Genomic DNA, 20,563 nt, shown 5'->3' with positions numbered 1-20,563 from the left:
ATTTATTCATTCATTCATTTAATCACTTTTTTGTTTAAATGTAAGGGGTACAAGTGCAGTTTTGTTCCATGGATATATTGCATAATGGAGAAGTCTAGGCTTTCAGTTTATCCATCACCAGAATAGTGTACATTGTGCCCTTTAAGTAATTTCTCATCCCTCACCGTGCCTCCCCACTCTCCCACCCTTGCAAGCCTCCAGTGTCTGTCATTCCACATTCTCTGTCCATGTGTACACATTATTTAGCTCCTACTTATACATGAGGACAGGCAGGATTTGATTTTCTGTTTCTGCGTTGTTTAGCTTATGATAATGGCCTCCAATTCCATCCATGTTGCTGCAAAGACATAATTTCATTCTTTTTTATGGCTGAATAGTATTTCATTATATATATATATATACACACACACACACAATAGAACATTTTATTTATTCACTCATGCGTTGATGGACACTTAGGTTGATTCTGTATCTTTGCTGTTATGAATAGTGCTGTGATAAACATACAAATGCAGTATCTTTTTGGTATGGTGATTTCTTTTCCTTTGGTTAGATACTCAGTGAGATTGCTGGATCAAATGATAGTTCTTTTTCTTTCTTCTTTTCTCTCTTTTTCTTTTGAGACTGAGTTTCGCTCTTGTCGCCCAGGCTGGAGTGCAGTGGCACAATCTTGGCCACTTCGCTTCCTGGGTTCAAGTGATTCTCCTGCCTCAGCCTCCTGAGTAGCTGGGATTACAGGCGCCCGCCACCACGCCCAGCTAATTATTGTATTTTTAGTAGAGATGGGCTTTCATCGTTGTTGGCCAGGCTAGTCTCGAACTCCTGATCTCCTGTGATCCACCTGCCTCGGCCTCCCAAAGTGCTGGGATTACAGGTGTGAGCCACCACGCTTGGCCAGTTCTTTTTCTTTTGAGACAGAATGTCACTTTATCACTGAGGCTGGAGTGCAATGGCGTGATCTTGGCCCACTGCAGCCTGGACCTCCTGGGCTCAAGTGATCCTCCTGCCTCAGCCTCTGGAGTAGCTGGTACTACGGGTGTGTGCCCCCTGTAGTCTCATCTAATTTTCTGTATTTTTTGTAGAGATAGGGTTTCACCATGTTGCCCAGGCTGATCTTGAACTCCTGGGCTCAAGCAATCCGCCTGCCTCAGCCTTCCCAAATGTTGGGATTATAGGTGTGAGCCACTGCACCTGACCAAAAGGTAGTTCTGTTTTTAGTTCTTTGAGAAATCTCCATACTCTTTTCCATAGAGGTTGTCATTTAATCACTTACTTTTTATTGAGCGTCTTCCATGGTCTGGGCCTAGTAAGGGGGATAGACATCAATGAGGCACACGCGGAGCCTCCAGCAGCTCACAGGCCTGCAGACGGTCATGTGAGCAGATAGTGGGGCAAGAGAGGAGGTGCCAGGTACACTTGGTCTCAAAGGTGCATTAGGGAACCATTGATTGGGTCAGGGTCCCAGATAGGATGGCTTAGGGAAGCGTGCAGGGGGAAAGCATGTCTGGCTGAGAATCAACTTAAGCAAAGGAAACGAAGAGGAAAACAGGGAGCCACCATCTTTGCAGCTGGAAGCAAAGCAGGACAGGAAGGCAAAGAGCCTTGAGTGCCAAGCCAAGGAGCCTGAGTCGTGTGCAGGGATGGCTGTGGAGTCTTTGCTGGTCGTAAGTGAGGAGTATGGGGGCTCTTCTCCGTGGGTACAGCCAAGAAACCAGGTAGGCTGTGTGTTCCCGAGGCCTAAGATTCAAGGGGCTCCAGGAGAAGGAAGATATGCCATTGCCTCAAGTATGGCCAAGCTCAAGGGGCCTGGGTGAGGAAGTCCATAAAAGAGATCCAGGGTCAATAACCTCTGGAAATAGGCTGAATGTCCTCTGCCCTCTGGGCAATGCTAGAGTGTCCTGCCAACTCCTCTTCCCATTCCTCCCCCTCCCAAAGTACACCAGAAGCCTCATCCCCTTACATCCCCAGGGACCCGTGGTAATTCAAATTCTTGGGAATAGTAGGACCCAGATTCCAAGAACAGGAAGGGTTTGGTAATCCATAACCTCACGGTTAGTAGTTCCTTAAAAAGGAAAAGAAAAAAATTTTTGAGTGCCTGGCACCATTCTGGGTGCTTCCACCCTATGATCTCACATCGCCAAGACAGCCATCTGTTGAACTGAGGCCCAACAGACCAGTGACTGGCCCAGGGTTGCACAGCATGTGCGGGTAGAGAGCTGGGGCATGAACCCTGGCTTCTGGGGCTCTAGGAAGGGCTGGGTCTTCTGGGGAGGGAAGGAAGCTAGAGGAAGAATGGAGAGAGACTGAGAAGCTGAGGCAGGGAGCAGGGAGGAAGGGGAGGGAGGAGAAGAGAGGAAGGGAAAGAGAAACAAAATAGCAAGATCAAAGGAGGGAGCAGAGAGAAGGGAGAAACAGGACAAGAGGTGAGGAAGCAGCATGAACCTCAGGTGAAAATGAGGAGAGCAGGGCGAAGGCAGATGGAGGAGGAGGAGGACAGAGGAGGGACAACGAGGAGGTTTTGGGGAGACAGGGACAGTGGCTGGCTGGAGGTGATGGGACTCCAGAGGAGCACATTCCCAACTTCCCCCTCCTGCAGCGGAGCAAAAGAGGGGCAGAGAAGGTCCCTGACTTGCAGGACATCAGCAGGTGCATGGTGCTGGAATGTGGCTCCATTTCATTCTGGTCAGCAGGAAATTGGTTTGAAACCAAAAATCCTGGACGCTCTGGGGACTGAAAAACAAAAACAAAAACATCATTTTTAATTATTTTATTTTTTGAATAGATAACATGTGCACATGGTATGAAATTCAAAAGGTACAAAAAGGTAAACAACTGCCCAGTCCCCCTTCCACAGACTAGCCCACCTGTTGCCTGATCTTGTGTTTTGGTCTAGAAATCGTCTACACAGTGTGTAGCAGATATATTTTTAAAAATTTTACACAGAGGAGGCCGGGCGCGGTGGCTCACGCCTGTAATCCCAGCACTTTGGGAGGCTGAGGTGGGCAGATCACCAAGTCAGGAGATCGAGACCATCCTGGCTAACACGGTGAAACTCCATCTCTACTGAAAAAACATATAAAAAATTAGCCGGGCGTGGTGGCGGGCGCCTGTAGTCCCAGCTACTCAGGAGGCTGAGGCAGGAGAATGGCGTGAACCTGGGAGGCGGAGCTTGCAGTGAGCGGAGATCGCGCCACTGCACTCCAGCCTGGGCGACAGAGCGAGACTCCGTCTCAAAAAAAAGGAAAGAAAAAAATTTTTACACAGAGGGGGTACATTAAACATATTGTAGTTCCCTTGTTTTTTTTCCCCAATATCCATGTCACACCCATGCAGAACTGTCTTGTCCTTTTGAGTTTTTTCCATTTTTAGTTTTTGTGGGTACATAGTAGGTGTGTTTATTTATGGGGTACATGAGATATTTTGATACAGGCATAAATTGTGTAATAATCACATCAGTAAATGGGGTATCCACCACCTCAAGCATTTTTCATTTCCTTGTGTTACCAACATTCCAATCATACTCTTTTATTTTTAAATACACTATAAATTATTGTTGACTGTAGTGTCTTTTTAATGGCCATATAATATTCCACTATTTGGATTTACTAGGATATTTTTAAGTCATGAGAGACATCGTTCATTTAGAAGAGTAAATACAATATTTATGTGCAGTTTAAAGAATAATTATACAGCAGCCGGGTGCAGTGGCTCACGCCTGTAATCCCAGCACTTTGGGAGGCTGAGGTGGGCAGATCACCAAGTCAGGAGATCGAGACCATCCTGGCTAACACGGTGAAACCCCGTCTGTACTAAAAATACAAAAAAAATTAGCTGGGCGTGGTGGCGGGCGCCTGTAGTCCCAGCTACTTGGGAGGCTGAGGCAGGAGAATGGCGTGAACCTGGGAGGAAGAGGTTGCAGTGAGCCGAGATCGCGCCACTGCACTCCAGCCTGGGCGACAGGGCAAGACTCCATCTCAAAACAAAACAAAACAAAACAACAAAAAAAAACATTGCCAGAACCCCAGAAGAATCCCCAAATGTCCCCTACTTCCCTCTAGAAGTAACACTGTCCTAACTTTTTCAGTAATTTTCTACTTGCTTTTCTTTTAATTTTTATTTATTTATTTTTTTTCCGACGGAGTCTCACCCTGTCGCCCAGGCTGGAGTGCAATGGCACGATCTTGGCTCACTGCAACCTCTGCCTCCCAGGTTCAAGCGATTCTCCTGCCTCACCCTCCTGTGTAGCTGGGATTACAGCCGTGTGCCACCACACCCGGCTAATTGTTTGTATCTTTAGTAGAGACAGGGTTTCACCATGTTGGCCAGGCTGGTCTCAAACTCCTGACCTCATGATTTGCCCGCCTCAGCCTCCCAAAATTCTGGAATTACAGGCATGAGCCAACGCACAGGCCTCTTGCTTTTTCTCTTGCTTTCCCTTATAGTTCAGTTTTTATTTTAACAGGTTTTAATCTGTATATTAAAAAAATCATAGTGTAAATATCCTTTTGGGTCTTTCTTCTTTTCCCCACCATGTTATTGTGTGTCGCTATGGTCCATTTTCATTGCTGGGTAGTATTTCAGTGTTATTTATTTACTTATCTTTTTGAGATGGAGTCTTGCTTTGTCACCCAGGCTGGAGTGCAGTGGCATGATCTCGGCTCACTGCAACCTCCACCTCCTGGGTTCAAGCAATTATCCTGCCTCAGCCTCTCCAGTAGCTGGGATTACAGACATGGGCAACCACTCCCAGCTAATTTTTGTATTTTTGGTAGAGACAGGGTTTCACCATGTTGGCCGGGCTGGTCTCAAACTCCTGACCTCCAGTGATCTGCCTGCCTTGGCCTCCCAAAGTGCTGGGAATACAGGTGTGAGCCACCGCACCCAGCATTCCATTGTTATTTAACCAGTCTCTTATCAGTATGTATATATTTTTGAGACAGGGTCTCGTTCTGCACACACAGCTGGAGTGTAGTGGTTCTATCATGGCTGACTGCAGCCTCGACCTCCTGGGCTCAGGCGATCCTCCCACCTCAGCCCCCCAAGTAGCTTTAACCACTTATTGATGGACATTTGTTTCGAGTCTTTTGCTATTACAAATAATGCAGCAATCAATAACATATGCTAAATTACATATGTGCAGGAGGGAGGATGTCTAGGAGAGATTCCTAAAAGTTGAATTGCCAGGTCAAAGGGCAGTGCATTTTTCATTTTTTAATTTTTATGTATGTATTTATGTATTTTATTTTATTTTATTTTATTGAGATGGAGTCTTGCCCTGTCACCCAGGCTGGAGTGCAGTGGAGTAATCTTGGCTCACTGCAGCCTCCACCTTCTGGGTTCAAGCAATTCTCCTGCCTCAACCTCCTGAGTAGCTGGGATTACGGGTGCACGCCACCATGCCCAGCTAATGTTTTTTGTATTTTTAGTAGAGACAGGAGTTTTGCCATGTTGCCAAGGCTGGGTCTCAAACCCCTGGGCTCAGGCGATCCACCCACCTTGGCCTCCCAAAGTGCTGGGATTACAGGCATGAGCCACCACGCCTGGCCTGTATTTAGTTTTTAGAGATAGAGTCTCCCTCTGCTGCCCAGGGTGTCTCGAACTCCTGCCCTCCAGCCATCCTCCTGCCTTGGCCTCCCAAAGTGCTGAGATTACACGTGTGAGCCACTGTGCCCTCTGTGCATTGTTAATTTTGAGACAGATGATGGATAGACAGACAAGGCAGGTGCAGTGGCTCACGCCTGTAATCCCAACACTTTGAGAGGCCAAAGTGGGAGAATCACTTGAACCCAGGAGTTTGAGACCAGTCTGGGCAACATAGGGAGACCCCATCTCTAAAAAAATTTTCAAAATTAGCTTGGTGTGGTGGTGGTGGTGGTGTGTGCCTGTGGTGCCAGCTACTCAGGAGGCTGAAATGGGAGGATTGGTTGAGCCCTGGAGGATGAGGTGCAATGAACCATGATCATGCCACTGCACTGCAGCCTGGGTGACAGAACAAGACCCTGTCTTAAAAAAAAAATAAGACTGGAAACAGATATTGTCACATTGCCCTTAACAAAAGTTGTATCAGCCAGGCATGATGGCTCACGCCTGTAATTCCAGCACTCCCAGAGGCGAGTGGATCTCCTGAGGTCAGGAGTTTGAGACCAGCCTGGCCAACATGGTAAAACCCCGTCTCCACTAAAAATACAAAAATTAGCTGGGTGTGGTGGTGCGCACCTGTAGTCCCAGCTACTCAGGAAGCTGAGGCAGGAGAATCACTTGAACCTGGGAGGCAGAGGTTGCAGTGAGCCAAGATGGCGCCACTGCATTCCAGCCTGGGTGACAAGAGTGAAACTCTGTCTCAAAAATAAGTAAATAAATAATAATAAAAATAAAAGTTATACCTATTCACTATCCTACCAGTCCTGCTAGACAGTGCAGCCTCCCAGCCTACTAGACAAGTGGGAGACCCTGCAGGGGCTGGGCCTTGCGGAGTGACAGGGAGGCTGGGCAGGCCTAGGGCAGTGTGGCCCTTTGCCCCTGCTGGCTGGGTTGACAATAGGGGCAGGCCGGGTGCTAATGCAATCACAAGGCAGGCGGGCAACAGGAAACTTGAGCAGGTGTCCTCAAAGCTGAGTCCACAGAGGGGAGCACGACCCCTGACCTCATAGATCTCTCAGCCTTGGCCCAAACGAGCTAGAAAATGAGGAAATGTCCCCCCACCCACTTTCCTAGCAACCTGTCCCCATAGGGTGTGACAGGGCATGTGAGAACACACAGGCCTCAGACCAAGAGCTGGGAAAGTTGACCAAAAAGAGCTGAGCCTGTGGACAGAAATGGCAGTCTTGCAACTTCCTCTCACGGTTGAGACACAGGGAGAGGCTCCTTGGGCCCCAGCCAGGGTCACCTGGGCCCCTCCGAGCTCCCCAAGTTTTGCTGACAGCACTGGGCTGGCTCTTTGGTGCATTAAAAGCCTTCAACAATGATTGACTCGGGGCCTCTGCATGCCAGGCAGCCCAAACAGGCAGGGCCCTTCATCCCTGCCCTCATGGGCCTGCTCTTCAGCAGGGCAAGACCCATGATGAACTCATGATAGCTAGTGTTCCATTGCATGTTGGAAGGTGACACTCGCCATAGGAACAAGGGCACGCAGCTGGGTAAGGGGCTTGCAGTAGGGGATGGAGTGGGTGGGGACAGTTTGCAGCATTCATGAGAGTGGGCAGGGCAGGCTTCACCAAGAGAGATGCATCCAGCAAACCCTGGAAGCAAGTGAGGGAGCGAGCCAAGCAGATGTCTGGGAGAATAATTCCGGGCAGAGGGACTAGTCAGTGCCAATGCCCCAGGCAGGAGCGTGAGCCAGAGATGGCAAGGAGGCCTATGGGGGCATAGCCAGTGGCAGAAGCTCAGACAGGGCCAGTCAGGTCAGGCCATGGTATGGAATTTGGCTTTGACTCCAGGAAACATGGAGTGTGTCGCAGGGTGTGTCCTCTCTTATTCGAACCTGAAGCTGGTGCCATGGTACAGATGAGGAGACTGAGGCTCAGAAGTGGCCGTGACTTGGCACAGCGTGGCTTGGTCAATCCAGGGTGTAGGTGAGGCTTCCGCCCAGGTCCACCTGAGACCTAGACCCCAGCTCTGCACCATGGCAGTGCTCCAGTGCTTGTGGGTGGTGACAGGCAAGCACTGGAGGGTGCCCCTTCTGGGCACTAACTCACCCCTCCCTCATGTAACCCTATGAGGCAGGCCTTGTCAGTGCCATTTTGCAGATGACGGAAGTGCAGTTCCCGGAGGTGAGGGGCACGGCCAAGGGCACACAGCCGGGAGCAGGGCAGGAGGTGATTGTGGTTCTCAGGGCCCCTCAGGCCTGTGCCTCCGCGGCTGTCCCTATCTTGAGGTTCTCTCATGGATATTTCCCCACCTAAAAGTCTTCCTGAGCTCTCGCCTGTCCTCAAGCTGAAGCCGAAACTTCTGAGGCCTGTGCGGGAACCTCCAACGCCCAGAGTCCGGCCAGCCTTTCTGCCCGTCCCCAGCCCAAGTGGCCAGCCCCACCTCCACCTCCAGCCAGAGGACACCGCTCAACATTCCCAGAACCTTTCTCAGTCTCCCCAGCTTTTGTGCACAAGCCCACCCACTTCCACACCCTCAGATCTCTCTCTTTCAAGGGCTTGCCTCCTCCAGGCTGCCACCCAAGACCCCCTTCCCTCTAGTTTCCCCCCACCACTCCCCAGCTCTGCCTCAGTCTCTCGTCCCACTCTGCCCCAGCCCCAGTGGCCAGGGGCAGCTAGACCTCCTCTGAGGCCCAAATCCTGGCCAGCCCCCCACACCCTTGTCCCTGCTGACCAGCTCTACAGATGGGGCGCTCACCTCCCGGCCACATCACTCAGGCTTCGGCACCTCAAACCCACCGCCACCCACAGCGACTTCCTTCTGCTCACCACGGGCAGCACCACACCCCCCTGCTCGCTCACTGAGGACAGGAGCTGCCTCCCCACCCCAGACCCTTCCTTTGTGGAGCCCCCTCCACCATGCCCTGGTCTCTAGGTTCCCCTGAGTCTTTCCCTACGGATTGGCTGTGTGGCCTTTGGGTGAGTTCCTTCCCCTCTGCAGAGCTCAGATGCTCCAATTTTACAGAGCAGTCAACACTTCCCAGCATTGTCCTGAGGACTGAAAGAGATGGTCTGTGAAAGCCTTTGCTTGGTATACAGTAGGAGTTCAATAAATGCACGTTTCCTCCATTGACCTCCACAAATGCAGAGGTTAGGAATGTGGCTTCAGAGACCCCTACTAGAATCCTATCCTCGCTCCTCATTCACTATGTGGCTGATGGGAGAGTCACTCACTTCTCAGAGCCTCAGTGTCCTCATCTGCAAAATGGGAACATTAATAGAACATACCTCGCGGGATTGCATGAACTAGATGAGGTAGCATGTGGCTATCCGTATGTGACAGGTCCTGCATCCCACCACAGGGAGCAAGTTCAGCCCTGTCCTCAGCCCTCCAAGCTCCCACCCTGGGCCTCTCCACCGCCGACTCGGAGAAACAGAAATGCAGAGAGACGCTCTGGAAGCTGGCAGAGGAGGCCCTGAGGCAGCGGCATCTTAGCCTCTGCCCCTGGATGATTCCCCACCTGCCTGGGGCCCCCGGGCTGCATTTTGCTGTCACTCTCCCTGTCTGAGAAACCAGCTCTTAGGAGGAAAAGCCAGCCTGGGAAAAAGGGCCTAGCTCTGTGATAGGATGAGCGGGCCCTTTGAAAAGACAAGGAAACTAATCATGACAGCTCCTGCCATGGGCCCAGCACATGAGATCTTTACAATAGGGTTATCCATTTTACAGATGAGAAATGGGGCTCAGAGTGGACGCTTACATCTGCTCCAGGAAGAAGGGCCAAAATCAGGATTTGCACCCAGGCTTGAATTCCTCCCAAGCCTGTGCTCTCAGCCCAAGGCTGCCTGAGTGTGTGCCTTGAGCCCTTGGGACTAACAAGGGAGGGTGGGCCCTGAGGGGCCAGTGAGTGAGGAGCTGAATTCAGCTTTGAGACTCGGGCCCAAGAACAGTGCAGGGATGCCCAGGGGTCCCAGCTAGGGGTAGGGGGCAGCCCAGGGTGAAGGAGCAGGAGGCCTGGGCCTGGAAGGAGTTAACTGCGTGAGGGGCCCGAGTGAATCAGAGGCTCCGCAGGCTATGATGGAAATTCCCTGTGCATGGCGTGTGGTCACCCAGAAAAGGGAAACGGTGCTTTTCGGAGCAGGGGACGGCGGGGGCTGGAGCTAGGGAGCAGACACCAGCCTGGGTGGGGTTGGTGAGGGTATTGTGACAAAGGAGGCCTGGCGTCCAGGTCTGCTCAGGCCTTGGGCGGGAAGAAGGAGATGAGGAGCCACCAGGCCAGGCCAGGCCTGATTGTGCTATGGTGTGTCCATGGGCCCTGATGGATGAATAGGAGTTCACCAGGCCCAGACCAAAGAAAGGCACTTCAGACCAGAGGAAATGCAAGAGCCAAGGCACAGGGCTGTGACTCAGCATGGAGCCTATCCACTCTGCTTTTGCTGGCAAACTCGTTTCTGTCCTTCAAGGCCCATCCAAGTAACATTTCTCCCCACCCCAGGCAACACTTATAGCTCCTCTGAGTCCCACTGCCTTGGTTTCCCTCTTGGAGCTCACAGGATTTTGTAAGTTATCTGCCTTCCCCATAGGACTATGGGTTCCACAAGCGCAGGGGCTGTATCCCAGCTGTAGAAACAGCTTGTGCCCAGCACAGGGCCAGCACCAAGTAGGCGCTCTGTATTTGTGGAATGACAATTTCACGGAAGAGGAATTTGGGGCCCAGAGAGGTCAGGGGGTGCTCAGTCAGCCAGCTGGTGCAGGAGAGCGGGGCTCAGGCGGGGCTCCTCCTCAGCTGGGACTGGTCAGAAGGGAAGGAACATGGCAGGAAGATCCCTCCCCTGGGGCAGGGCAGGGCAGGGGGAGACGGCAGGGGCCACTGAGCGGTGATGGCCAGCCAGGGAAGGTAACAGGTGGTGCTATGGTCTATGCCCTGCTTCCCCCTTGAGCTTCAGGCCAGCCCTGCTCCTGCCCTGGTCACAGCGCTAGAAAACGTCTGCCCTCCCAGGAGGGAGATGAAGGTACAAGATGAAGCAAGGAGCAGTCAGAGGAAGAGAGAAGGACACTAGGTTCTAGATTTCCCCAGTGAAATCTAGAATCTCCAGACACTTTGTAGCTGCCTGACCTTGGACAGGGTCTCACTCTGTTGCCCAGGCTGGAGTGCAGTGATGTGTGATCATAACTCACTACAGCCCCGAGCTCCCAGGCGCAAGTAATCCTCCCACCTCAGCCTCCCCAGTAGCTGGCACTATAGGCATGCGCCACCATGCTGGACTATTTTTTTTTTTTTTTTTTTTTTTTTTGTAGAGTTGGGGTCTCACTCTGTGGCCCAGGCTGACCTCCAACTCCTGGGCTCAAGTGATCCTCCTGCCTTGACCTCTCAAAATGCATGACTACAAGCATGAGCTACTGTGTCCTGCCCTCAGTTTCCACTTTATGATGGAGAAAATGGAATAGGCTTGTTCTGAGGACAGAGTAAACTAACGGATGTAACTGTAAACTTCTGTACCGACGTGAGGGAGACTGCCTGTTAGCTGCAGTGACTATTGTGTAGTCTGGTCTCTCCCTGGGGGCTGTGGCAGTACCATCCCGCCAGCCAGCTCCTAAGCAGTGTTAGGCTCGGGCCCAGCGTCCATCTGTCCCAGCTCAAGTCTGTGCCTGGTGAAGGCCTATGACCCACGCCAGCCTGACAAGGGGGTCAAAACCCAACTTGGATGGCTGAGAATGATGGCCGGGGCTTCCTGTCCAGAAACGTGCCCCCTGAAGGCCTCAGCTGCTCCAGCTCCACCACAGCACCCCAGATTTCTGGGCCCTCTCGTGTCTGCTTGAAGGTCAAGGGCATCCTGAGAAGCTGCCCTCAGGCAGGGACCGGTGGCATGGAGGCGACCATCGGGGTTGGAGTGTTTCCAAGCATGAAGGGGAACTGAGAACTGTGGGAATGGGCCTTGTGTAGTGCAGGGTGGGCCGGGCCGGGCCTGGTGGGAGGGGGCCTGCTCCCAGGAGCTCAGACTGATGGGGTCCTGGGGTGAAGAGAAGAGGGGGAGCCCCAGGCAGAGGTGGGGTTGGGGGACACCACGGGGTGCTTGCAGGTCAATCCAGAGTGGGCTGGCCAGGCAGTGGGAGGTGGGGGAGCTGTGCAGGGAAGGAAAGAGGAAGCCAAGGGGAGAGGGGGATGGGCTGCTGGGGATGGAGTGGGGGTGGGGGCTGGGGGCCTGGAGCCACTTTGGCCGCAGCCACTTCGCTTCTCCCGGTTTCGGTTTGTAAATAGCTGTCGGCTCCGTGGGGCAGGATGGGCCTGTCCCTTCTGTGGCCTGTGTCCAGGGAAGCCCAGGTCTAAGGAGCTACAGATGCTCAAGCCCTGGATTGGGGGACCCCAGGATGCCCGCAACCCAGCCAGCCTTTGCCTGGGTCGGTGGGTTCTGGGGGCCCAGTTCTGAGCAGTCCCAACCTGTGGTCACTGAGGTAATGCAGCTGGGCTGGGGGAGCTTCAGAACATGATGACTCGGCCACCCTGGGCTTATTTATAACTGGGCCTCCGTGGCCAGAGCAGCTGCTGAGCCGCCAACTCAGCACTCAGGCTGGCCTGAAACACCAAGGCAGAGAACAGGACAGTGAGGGCCAGGCTGCCCTGATGGCCCCTCAGGCTGAGTCAAGGGGTCTTGGGTTCTCCAAGGCCTCTTTGGCTGGGACTGTGATGTGATGGGCGGGACTTGGGTTTTAGGGGAGCTTCTTGTGGAGCCAGCGTCTTGAACCTCCTGGACCAAAGGGATGGTTGAGCCCAGCCGGTGGACTGGCCACTACCAGGGGGCACAGGGCTCGGCCTTCTTGCAAAGAGCCTCTTCCTCCCAAGGTCAGATGCTGTCAGCAAACTTGACCAGAAGCAAAGTCATCTCCCCTCCCCTTCTTGCAATATCAGCTTAAAAACAAAACACAACAGATTCGGGGAAAGGACAGTTCAGACACAGAAAGCCTGACCCCAGGCAGGCTGGCAGGTGGGAGAGGCGTGGGTCTTTCCTGAAGCGCCCACGTCACCCCACACCAGCATCCACCTCCTCGGCAGCTAGGAAGGGCTGGCCCTGCCCCACCCTGCAAATGACCGTGTCTTCTTTCTGAGGAAGCGTGCGAGGGGGTGTCAGGCCCTTTCCCAAGGTTTGCAGGAATAAACCCTCCTAAAAGCCTAGTCCTCCCAGATCAGCGTGGCCTCTGCCGCCCCAGATTCCATCAGCACCCTGTCTGCCAAACGTGGGCCTGCTCCTCCCACCTCCAAGCCTTGCTCCAGTGTGGAACCCCCACCGGCCTCGCCTGTTCCCCTCTCTGCCAAGGCCTACACCAGGTTCCACCTCCAAGGCCCCAGCCTCAGTGCTGTCCCCAAAGCTTTGGCTCTTGGGATGCAAAGCCCAACGAATGTGAGAACCGGGGTGGGAATGGACGAGGGGTTTTAGACCATGGATGCCGAGGTACTGCAGGAAAGAGGAAGGCGGGCCTGGAGCGGGAGAGATGGCGGTGGCGCCTGGCGAGCGCAGAGCTGAGACCAGAGCCACGTGCCCTGACTCCCCGCCTAGCGCTGTCACCCCTGGACCTCTGACCTCCGAGACCACCGGCCTGGCCCCTTCCTCTTGGCGGAAGCTGTTAGGGAAGGGAGGGATGGTGGCCTGCTGTGGGGGAAAACTCGGGCCACTACTGCTTGGGTCTGGGGCCTGGGGGTGCTGGGCCCACGTAGGCCCCTCTGGGCAGGGTCAGGGCACCCAGCCTGGAGCCGCCCGAGCTGCAGCTGCCCCTGTTTCCACATCGGCAGCAGCAAGGCCGGCGCCTGAGAAAACAGGAAGCGCCCAGTCACCACAGGAAGCATGTGTGTGCCGCCTCCCCACCCCCGGCCCATTGCAAAACGCCAACAGCCCATTACCACAGGCACCACACAGCGGCCCGGAGAAACACTCCGGCCACCAGGCTTAACGAGGAGCCGGACACAGCCTCCGACCCTCGCCAGCCTGGGTCAGGCCTCAGGGGGATGTCCAGCTGCAGCCTGGAGGAGCCCAGAGTCCCCCAGGCCTCAGGCCTCAGCCTTCTTCTGGGCTGTCAGCTCAATCCCCAGGCCAGCCGGGGCCAGGCCTACTTTGGCCACCCTTAAATCAGAATGTGGGGTCAGGGGTCACAGAGAAGCCATTTCTCTGACCTAGTGTTTGGCGTCCGGGAATTCTGTGCCTAACCTTCAGACCCTGGCAGTCCTCACTGAGGCCGTTGGCCCAGAGCCCGCCATCCCCCGAGACCCCCGGGAGCCGCCTGCTGCCAGGTCCACACCTCCACACCCTCTGCCGGGCCCCAGCCCCTCCCAACCGGGACCGTGCTGGTCCCTGGGGGTCCTGCCCCACCCACCCTGCCGGCCATCACTCACCTCTTGCTTCTGGTCCCCCAGGCCCAGCCCTTGGAAGGAGACAGGAGTCCAGGGAGGCTGAAGCCCACTCCCGGGGAGGCCCGTGCTCCTCCAGCCCCGGGGACAGCAAGGAAAAGAGAAGAGAGCAGAGCATTTCATGGCTATAATAAATCAAAGGGGGAAGTCGGAGCAGGAGAAATAAGAAACTTCCCTTGCCTGGGCACGGGGACCTGCCAGGCAGCAGCCCCCGGGTGCCCCGCGGCCTTCCCTCCTTCCTCCTGCCCTTCCTGGCCAGTGCCCAGATCTCTCTTCAGGCCTAGGTACCCCCATCTACCCAGAGACACCCGCCCCTGGACACCCAACAGCCCTCCTCGCTGCACTCCCCGGGCCGGCACCTCTCCACTTGGCCTCAGTTTCCTCTTAATTGGCACAGAAAGCGCTGGGTCTCGTGGTCAGGCTGCCCAGCAGACAGGGATGAAGAGAGAAGACAGGCAGTGCCCCCTCTGAACCAAGGACCCTCAGTGGACAAAGGGAGGGGTGTCCTGAGAACTCCTAGCGGGACACTTGGAGCTGGATGGACGAACATCTGGGAGCCAAGACGAGAGGGAGAGGCAGCAGAGTTTGGAGCAGAGATGGGGCCAGCCCCAGGCCCTGACAGCTGGCAGGCCCTCAACCATCAACCTCGGCCATCCCTGAACTTCTCCCCAGCCAGACCAGGTGGCCCAGGGCCTGGGGCTTAAAGGGCCTGGAGGTCACCGTGGGGCATGAGATGTCCACAGCCTCAGGACATAACCCGGGTGTATCTTCTCAGAACATCCACTCACGTAGAAGACTGAAGGGAAGATGTTTTAAGAAAGGGGAGGGAAATCCCCACATATTAAAGAGAAGGATGCAAACTTGTATGATTTTTTTAAGATAAAATAAGGAATTTCAGGCTGGGCGCAGTGGCTCACACCTGTAATCCCAGCACTTTGGGAGGCCGAGACAGGTGGATCACCTAAGGTCAGGAGTTCGAGACCAGCCTGGCCAACATGGTGAAACCCCCGTCTCTGCTAAAAATACAAAAATTAGCCAGGTGCGGTGCCACGTGCCTGTAATCCCAGCTACTCAGCTACTTGGGAGGTTGAGGCAAGAGAATCGTTGAACCCAGAAGGCGGAGGTTGCAGTGAGCCAAGATTGTACCACTGCACACTCCAGCCTGGGAGACAGAGTGAGATTCTGTCTTAAAAAAAAAAAAAAAAAAGGCTGGGCTTGGTAGCTCACGCCTGTAATCCCAGCACTTTGGGAGGCCGAGGCAGGTGGATCACCCGAGGTCAGGAGTTTGAGACCAGCCTGGCCAACATGGCGAAACCCCATCTCTACTAAAAATACAAAAATTAGCCAGGTGTGGTGGCACGTGCCTGTAGTCTCAGCTACTTGAGAGGCTGAGGTGGGAGAATAGCTTGAACCTGGGAGGCGGAGGTTGCAGTGAGCCGAGACCATGCCATTGCACTCCAGCCTGGGTGACAGAGTGAGACTGTCTCAAAAAAATAAATAAATAAAATAAAATAAGTAAATAAACAAATGGAGAAATGCCTAGCTCAGAAGTTTGCAATGAGGGACAAATCTCAGCACTTTGGGAAGCCAAGACAAGTGGATCACCTGAGGTCAAGAATTCGAGACCAGTCTGGCCAACATGGTGAAACCCCATCTCTACTAAAAATACAAAAATTAGCTGGGCATGGTGGCGGGCAGCTGTAATCCTAGCTACTCAGGAGGCTGAGGCACAAGAATAGCTTGAACCCAGGAGGCGGAGGTTGCAGTGAGCTGATATCGTGCCATTGCACTCCAGCCTAGGTAACAGGGTGAGAAAGCGAGACTCCGTCTCAAAAAAAAAAAAAAAAGTAAAGGGGCAATTCTGAAATAAGAACTCAGTTTTCCTGTGTGCCCATCCAGTGGAAGTCCCGTGCAAACCCTGAGGCAAAGCAGCATCTCTTTGGAAAAAGACGTCAAGCCTTTTAGAGTCTCACTGCTGCCTCCAGGCCCACGGCCACCACCTCTTCCCAGCTCCCCTACCCTGTTCCTATTCTCAGTTGTCCTGCTTCTCCTGGCCTAGGCTGGAGGATATCAGAGTTGAAAAAAGTCCAGCCTCAGGTGCCCATAGGACCAGAGAGATGGTAAAATCCAGAAAGGGGATGAGCCAGGCTCCCCTTGGCTCTCAGCCCTGGGCATGAACACGTAACAGTGGGATTTAACTCCCTGGGAGACAGGCCCAAAGAGGCAGCAATCCTGGTGGTGAGAACTGAGTGCATCTGCACCAGACATTTCCGCATTTAAATCTCAGCTCTGCAATGGAGAGACCACCCCCTGGGTAAGTGACAACATGAAAATGGGAGAAAATGCCTCTCCTGGCTTGGAGATCTCACAGGACGGAAATGTGTTTCTAACAGCCATGGGCCCAGCCCTCCTTCAGGCACCGGCTCTGTCCAGTAGGTACGATTATTACTCCCATTTTACATACAAGGAAACCCAGGGAAAAGAGATGTCCCAAGGTCACACAGCCTTGCAGGGGCTTGAACCCCAATCCTGTCTAACTCCAAGTCCCATGCACTTACATATACCTGAGAGCCCCTCCTTCCTTTTCTCCTAGGAGTTCTTCTGTACCTTCCTAGCCTGCAGGGTTGGGGCCCTGGGTGGCAAGTTGAACCATGACTGGATGGGACTGGAGGGCTTGGCCCTGCCTGGCTGAGGCTGCAGTCCCCAAATACCCGACTGCCCTTGCTCTTGGTTGGGCTGAGGGACTGCTGCCTGGCATGCAAGGGGTTGGGGACCAGCTGCAGCGGCACCTCCCTGCCATATTGCCTTGGGCCACTCTGCCCTCTAACCTTGTTGGTGTCTGACTTTCTTGGGAGAGGGGTATAACCCCTTCCAGGGGGCCTGCAGGGTGGGGCTGGGACACTAAGAAAGCTGCATTTGAGCTTCCTCACTGGCTCAGCTCCTTCCGAGACCCTGGAAGGGGTCTCGGCAATTTTGTTTTTGTTTTTTGTTTTTTGGTGTTTTTTTTTTTTTTTTTTTTTTTTTTTGATGAAGTCTCACTCTGTTGCCCAGGCTGGAATGCAGTGACACAATCTCGGCTCACTGCAACCTCTGCCTCCCGGGTTCAAGTAATTTTGCTGCCTCAGCCTCCGGAGTAGCTGGGACTACAGGAAAGCGCCACCACACCCAGCTAATTTATTTTATTTTATTTTATTTTATTTTTTGTATTTTTAGTAGAGACAGGATTTCACCACATTGGCCAGGCTGGTCTCGAACTCCTGACCTCAGGTGATCCACCCACCTTGGCCTCCCAAAGTGTTGAGATTACAGGTGTGAGCCACCGCGAACGGCTTTTCTGTTTTGTTTTGTTTTTGTTTTTTGTTTTGAGACAGAGTTTCGCTCTGCCACCCAGACTGGAGCGCAGTGGCGTGATCATCTCAGCTCACTGCAACCTCTGCCTCCCGGGTTCAAGCGATTCTCCTGCCTCAGCCTCCCGAGTAGCTGGGATTACAGGCACCCACCATCCCTCCCAGCTAATTTGTGTATTTTAGTAGAGACAGGGTTTCACCATGTTGGCCAGGCTGGTCTCGAACTCCTGACGTCAAGTGATCCGCCCACCTTGGCTTCCCAAGGTGCTGGGATTACAGGCGTGAGCCACTGCGCCCAGCCTCTCAGCAATTTTGTATTTGTGACTTTGTAATCTTTTCCTTAAAGAGTGCCCCCCCAAATGGTTTTAAGCTTCAGCCTCCCCGGAACCTAGATCTGTCCCCAGGGTGGGGCGGTGGAAAGCGTTCCAGCCCCCTCCCACTTGCTTTTTGCATGCTGGCTCTGGGGCTTTGGGTGAAACTCCCCACTTTGCCATCTATACAATGGGGATGAATGATGCGATGCGATGCTCAGGGGACCCTCTGTTCAAAACTCGCCCAACCCACAGAGACCTTCACAAGCCTGCACTTGGTCTATCCCCAACAGCCCTGTGGGGAAAACCGAGCTCCTACCCCCATTTTCCAGCTGAGATAACTGAGGCGTGGAGCCCCGCTGCCGCTCGTCGCTGAGGCTGTGAGCAGGCTGGAGCCTCATCCCCCACTGCTCCCTGGGGTCTCCTCCCGGGATGCCAAGCCCGGGTAGCAGGAGGGGGTCTCCAGGGTGCGGGGGCGCTCTGGGGAGGCCGGGGGCGGAGGCGGTGTCCCGCACTGTCTCACCGCAGGGCCGACCTCGGCCCTTATCTGCTCCGGCAGCTTCCGCCCCCCCACCCCAGCCCCCGCCGCAGGCCCGGCCCCCGGCCCCGCCCCCCGAGGGCCCCTCCCCCGCGCCGCCCGCCCCCAGGGGAGCGCCCGAGCTGCCCGGCTGCGGCCCAGTCGAGCGGAGAGGGGGCCCAGCCCCCTAGGTGGGCAGCCGGAAGTGATAAATAACCGAGATCGAGGGGACACCATTGCAGTGAGGCCCGAGTTGCCCCGGGATACTCGCCCACAACCCGATAGGAGCTCCCCAAACTGTCTTCGCCAAAAATGGGAGGGGGTCTGAGAAGGAAGAGGAAAGGGGTCCCTTAAGGCCCCAGGGACAAGAGGAACAGTGGGGTCAGTTTAAACAGGGCTCTGAGAGGCACACGACCTCCCCCACATTAACAATGCCAAGTGGCCTCCCTGGCACAGGTGTGGGGGGGAAGAGAGAAGCGGAGACACCTTAGAGAAAGTGAAAAGCAAGCCACAACTGGAGATGCCTGCGGAGTGCAGCGGGGCACAGCCTCAAAAATACATAAGGAACTCTTGCAAATCAAGGAAAAGAAAATCAAGCAATTCAATATAAAAAAATAGATAACACACACGCAGCGCAGGCATGTTAGGGCAGAGGAAAAGGATTTGCTCAAATACCATCTAAGGGAGGCTCAGCCTCACTGCTGATGAGGGCAATGCAAATTCAGACCACAATGAGATGCTATTTACACCATCTGAAGGGCAGAAGGGAACTGTCCTTCAGCCAGAGCTGGCAAGGAGGGGAGCAGCAGGCCCTCCTGCATGTGGCTTAGTCAGGATGCGGCTCCAAATAGCCCCCTAGGGAGAGCAATCTGGCCTTATCTCACGAAGTGGAGGTACACAGGCTGTCACCCACACATCTCCCCAGGCAGCAAATCAAGATAAGTTCTCTGGCATGTGCGCCAAGAGACAGGGACAAAAATATTCACGTTGTCTCTAATAGCAAAAAAAATCCTGAAATAACCCCAGGGCCCATTGATAAGAGAATGGATAAATAAATTACAGTAGACACATTCACAGGGTGGAGATCATTCAGCAATGCAAGCAGGTGACCCACGGGTTCACCAATATCATGAAGGAATCTTTGCACCATGGTATTGAGTGGAAAAAGTCAGTCCCAGAAGATGGATACAGGCGGCTCTCTGTATCCCTGGGTTCTACATCCATGGATTCAACCAACCTTGGATAGAAAATATTTGCAGAAAAAATGGATGGTTGCGTCTGTACTAAACATGTACAGACTTTTTTCTTGTCATTATTCCCTAAACAATACCATGTAACAGCGATTAACATAGCATTTACATTGTTTTCGGCAATCTAGAGATGATTTAAAGTATATGGGAGGATGTGGTAGGCTAAATATGCAAATATTTAATACCACACCATTTTATATCAGGGATTGAGCATCTGTGGATTTTGGTATCCTTAGGGGGTCTTGGAACCAATTCCCCCGCATCCCCGCCAGGATGCCAAAGGACAGCTGTCCTTACCCTTTTCATGAAGTTCAAAACCAAGCCAAGCCATATCTTTACAAATAACAATGTTCCTTCCCTGTTTCTAATACTTTTGTTATTAGGAGATGATATGATTACCCACATAAAAGACTCTAGGCTGGGCATGGTAGCCCAAGCCTGTATTCCTAGCACTTTGGGAGGCCAGGAGTTCAAGACCAGCCTGGGCAACATGGCAAAACCCCATCTCTACAAAAAATACCAAAAAAAAATTAGCCGAGCATGGTGGTTTGTGCCTGTGGTCCCAGCTACTTGGGAGGCTGAAGTGGGAGGATCATTTGAGCCCAGAAGGCCGAGGTTGTGGTCAGCGGAGATTGTGCTATACTCCAGCATGGGCAACGGAATGAGACTCTGTCTAAAAAAAAAAAAAAAAGAAAAAAAAAATATATATATATATATCTCCACAAAAATATAAACTATCTAGAAGTAAACTTGGTAATAATTATGCAGAACCTATAGGAAAACAATTGTTAAATTCACTAAATAATGTAAAACCTTAAAAGTTTTTTTTTTTTAAAAAAGCCAATTCAAATGGAATATTGTCTAGTTATACATATGTATGATACATATGTATGTCAGAAAAAGCTTTATCAAAAAAATAAAAGCAAGAGTCAGGTGTGGTGGTGTGTGCCTGTAGTCCTAGCTTCTTGGGAGACTGGGGCCAGAGAATCATGTGAGCCCGGGAGCTTGAGACCAGCCTGGGCAACAGAGAGAGACCCCATCTCTAATTTTAAAAAAAGAAAGAGGCCAGGTGCGGTGGCTCACACCTGTAATCCCAGCCCTTTGGGAGGCCAAGACCAGCGGATCACTTGAGGTCAGGAGTTCAAGACCAGCCTGGC

General features: G+C 53.1%; 1 long non-coding RNA gene across 1 annotated transcript; it reads right to left on the bottom strand.

The window, feature by feature from the left end:
* Positions 1 to 409: 409 nt before the first annotated feature.
* LOC129048909 (uncharacterized) lies at positions 410 to 14,085 on the bottom strand. Its single transcript, XR_008511593.1, has 2 exons — positions 13,967 to 14,085; positions 410 to 2,730 (listed from the first exon to the last, which is right to left on the bottom strand). It is a non-coding gene; the product is annotated as an uncharacterized LOC129048909 (long non-coding RNA).
* Positions 14,086 to 20,563: the final 6,478 nt, after the last annotated feature.

The sequence above is a fragment of the Pongo abelii genome, chromosome 9 (genome assembly GCF_028885655.2).
Source record: "Pongo abelii isolate AG06213 chromosome 9, NHGRI_mPonAbe1-v2.0_pri, whole genome shotgun sequence".
Lineage (NCBI taxonomy): Eukaryota > Metazoa > Chordata > Mammalia > Primates > Hominidae > Pongo > Pongo abelii.
This window is presented reverse-complemented; position numbering and strand designations above follow the sequence as displayed.